This window comes from Rhinopithecus bieti, unplaced genomic scaffold (genome assembly GCF_001698545.2).
Source record: "Rhinopithecus bieti isolate Rb0 unplaced genomic scaffold, ASM169854v2 scaffold_83015, whole genome shotgun sequence".
In the NCBI taxonomy this organism is placed as follows: Eukaryota; Metazoa; Chordata; class Mammalia; order Primates; family Cercopithecidae; genus Rhinopithecus; species Rhinopithecus bieti.
The window spans coordinates 28,634-32,613 of NW_016830247.1; the positions used below are offsets into that span (position 1 = coordinate 28,634).

At 50.9% G+C, this 3,980-nt stretch overlaps 1 protein-coding gene and 1 pseudogene across 1 annotated transcript in view; one reads left to right on the forward strand and one right to left on the reverse strand.

Moving 5' to 3' along the window:
- The window catches only part of LOC108524300 (protein SSX7-like), a 20,426-nt gene extending 19,757 nt beyond the window's left edge, over positions 1 to 669 (reverse strand). The window contains exon 1 of the mRNA XM_017865347.1: positions 600 to 669. The gene's annotated coding sequence lies outside the window, so the exon portion shown is untranslated. The remainder of the gene's footprint in view (positions 1 to 599) is intronic.
- LOC108524299 (ornithine aminotransferase, mitochondrial-like) lies at positions 613 to 3,280 on the forward strand (annotated as a pseudogene).
- Positions 3,281 to 3,980: the final 700 nt, after the last annotated feature.

The window sequence follows — 3,980 nt, forward strand, 5'->3', positions numbered from 1 at the left end:
GTGTTAGCCAGGATGGTCTCGATCTCCTGACCTCGTGATCCGCCCGTCTCGGCCTCCCAAAGTGCTGGGATTACAGGCTTGAGCCACCATGCCCAGCCTCTAATTTTTAATTTTTTAATGCTTTTATTTTTATTTTATTTTATTTAGGAGAGACAGGCTTTCGCTATGTTGGTCAGGCTGGTATCGACCTCCTGGGTTCAAGCAATCCTCCCACCTCAGCCTTGGAGCTACAGGCCTGAGCCACCGGGCCCATGCTATTTTTGTTGTTGTTGTTGTTGTTTTTGCTAGTAGAAATGGAGTTCCGCTATGTTGGCCAGGCTGGCCTTGACCTCCTGGGCTCAAGTAATCCTCCTGTCTCAGCCTCGGGACTACAGGCTCACACCACCCTGACCCCACTAATTTTCTCTTTTTTTTGAGACGGAGTCTCGTTCCGTCACCCAGGCTGGAGTGCGGTGGCGCATCTTGGCTCACTGCAAGCTCCGCCTCCCAGGTTCACGCCGTTCTCCTGCCTCAGCCTCCCGAGTAACTGGGACTACAGGTGCCAGCCACCACGCCTGACTAAATTTTTTGTATTTGTTTTAGTAGGGATGGGGTTTCACCGTGTTAGTCAGGATGGTCTCGATCTCCGTGAGAGTTGACAAGGTGCTAGCAGCCCTCCCTCGCTCTCGGTACCTCCTCAGCCTCGGCGTCCGCTCTAGCTGTGCTTGAGGAACCCTTCAGCACTTGGATGCACTGTGGGAGCCCCTCTCTGGGCCGGCCGAGGCCAGAGCTGGCTCCCTCTGCCTGTTGGGAGGTGTGGAGGGAGAGGCACGGGAGGGAACAGGGGCTGCGTGTGGTGCTCACAGGCCAGCGAGAGTTCCGGGTGGGCGCAGGCTGGGTGGGCTCTGCACTCTGAGTGACCGGCCCTGGGCAGTGAAGGGCTTAGGACCCAGGCCAGCAGCTGCAGAGGGTCCACCGGGTCCCCCAGCACTGCCTGCCCACCTGAGCCGGCTCAAATTGTCACCGGGCCTCAGCCGCCTCCCCGCAGGGTAGGGCTCGGGACCTGCAAACCTCCATGCCCGAGCCCCGCCCCCAGTGGGCTCCCATGCTGCCTGAGCCTCCCTGACAGGCACCGCCCCCTGCTCCACGGCACCCAGTCCCATCAACTGCCCAAGGGCTGAGGAGTGCAGGTGCCCGGCGCAGCACTGGTGGGCAGCTCCACTGGCAGCCCCCGCCTGGGATCCACTAGATGAAGCCAGCTGGGCTCCTGAGTCAGGTGGGGACTTGGAGAACTTTTATGTCTCGCTGAAGGTTTGCAAACGCACCAATCAGCACCCTGTGTCTAGCTCAAGGTTTGTAAACACACCAATCAGCACCCCGTGTCTAGCTCAAGGTTTGTAAATGTACCAATCGGGTGCTCTGTGTCTAGCTAATCTAGTGGGGACTTGGAGAACTTTTCTGTCTAGCACTCTGTGTCTAGCTAAAGGATTGTAAATGCACCCATCAGCACTCTGTGTCTAGTTAAAGGTTTGTAAAGGCACCAATCAGCACCCTGTCAAAATGGACCAATCAACGCTCTGTAAAATGGACCAATCAGCAGGATGTGGGTGGGGTCAGATAAGAGAATAAAAGCAGGCTGCCGGAGGCAGCTATGGCAACCCAGTGTGGTCCCTTTCCATGCTGTGGAGTCCTTGTTCTTTTGCTCTTTGCAGTAAATGTTGCTGCTGCTCACTCTTTGGGTCCATGCCACCTTTATGAGCTGTAACGCTTACTGCGAAGGTCTGCAGCTTCACTCCTGAAGCCAGTGAGACCGCGAACCCACCAGAAGGAAGAAACTCTGGACACATCTGAACATCTGAAGGAACAAACTCCGGACACACCATCTTTAAGAACTGTAACACTCACTGCCAGGGTCCAGGGCTTCATTCTTGAAGTCAGCAAGATCAAGAACCCACCAATTCCGGACACATCCTGACCCTTGTGATCTGCCTGCCTCAGCCTCCCAAAGTGCTGGGATTACAGCTGTGAGCCACCGTGCCTGGCCAATATTCTAGTGCTTCTAGTAGAGACCGTTTTGCTATGTTGTCCAGGCTGGTTACTGGTCTCGACCTTCTGGGCTCAAGTGATCCTCCTGCCTCAGCCTGGCACGCATGCACCACCCTGCCTTTTGTTATGTTTCCCAGGCTGGACTCGACCTCCTGGGCTCACTCAATGATTTGAACCCGGGAAGCAGAGTTTGCATTGACCTGAGATCACACCACTGCACTCCAGCTTGGGCGACAGAGCAAGACTGTTAAAAAAAAAAAAAAAAAAAAGGAAAGAAGGAAAAGAAAGAAAGAAGAAAGGAAGAAAGAAAGAAAGACCAGCTGAATCTCCATAAGAACAGCAAGCTTTGTGGTGTATTAACTTACCCTCGTCCCATCTCATGCTCCCAGCTTGGTTCTGTTCATTGCTGAAGAAATACAAATAGGATTGGCCAGAACTGGTAGATGGCTGGCTGTTGATCATGAAAATGTCAGACCTGATATAGCCTCCTTGGAAAGGCCCTTTCTGGGGGCTGATACTCTGTGTCGGTGGTGCTGTGGGACGATGACATAGTGCTGACCATTAAGCCAGGCAAACACGGGTCCACATACGGTGGCAATCCACTAGGCTGCCAAGTGGCCATCCCAGCCCTTGAGGTTTTAGAAGAAGAAAACCTTGCTGAAAATGCAGAAAAAAATGGGTATTATCTTGAGAAATGAACCCATGAAGTCACTTTCTGGTGTAACTGCTGTAAGATGAAAATAATTATTTAATTTATTTATTTGAGTCAGAGGTTCACTCTGGTTGCCCAGGATGCAGTGTGATGGCGCGATCTTGGCTCACTGCAACCTTTGCCTTCTGGGTTCTAGCGATTCTTCTGCCTCAGCCTCCTGAGTAACTGGGATTACAGGCACGTGCCTCTATGCCCGGCTAATTTTTGTATTTTTAATAGAGACGGGGTTTTGCCATGTTGGCCAGGCTGGTCTCGAACTCCTGACCTCAGGTAATCCACCCTCTTAGGCCTCCCAAACTGTTGGGATTACAGGCATGAGCCACTGTGCCCAGGAGGAAAACAATTATTAAATGCTATTGTTATTAAAGAAACCAAAGATTGTGATGCTTGGAAGGTGTGTCTATGACTTCGAGATAAGGGACTTTGGGCCAAGCCAACCCATGGTGACATCATCAGGTTTCTCCTCCACTGGTGGTCAAGGAGGATGAGATTCGAGAGTCCAGTGAAATCATTAACAAGACCATCTTGTCGTTCTCAGTGTAGCAGCTGTTTTCAGTGGTCTGTGGGAGCCAGCTGGAGAGAGGTGATCTTGTAAAATCTTGTAAAATCTACTCTTAATGCGGGCACATTCCACTTCTATGTGTCTTCAAAACGTTTGTTTTAGAATATATTTTTTTTTTCAGTTGATACATAATAGAAGAACATTTATGAACCTGCCGTTTGCTTTGTACTATAAGTAAGAGAATGCAATGGCATCTATATTCAGTGAAAGTGTTTTGATGTGCATGTGTACTTTCTAAGGCGAAACACATCTATGTTTACAGATAGCCTTTAAGTCACGTCCTTCAGTGTACTTTTTTTTTTTTTTGAGGTGGGGGCTCGCTCTGTCGCCCGGACTGGAGTGCAGTGGCCAGATCTCAGCTCACTGCAAGCTCCGCCTCCCGGGTTTACGCCATTCTCCTGCCTCAGCCTCCAGAGTAGCTGGGACTACAGGCGCCCGCCACCTTGCCCGGCTAGTTTTGTATTTTAGTAGAGACAGGGGTTTCACCGTGTTAGCCAGGATGGTCTCGATCTCCTGACCTCATGATCCGCCCGTCTCGGCCTCCCAAAGTGCTGGGATTACAGGCTTGAGCCACCGCGCCCGGCCAGTGTACTTTATATATGTTTTCATAATTTCCTTGCTGGTATAAATGTTTTGTATTTGAAAAGTTATCTCTAGGTTATTACATAAAAAACTTCACCT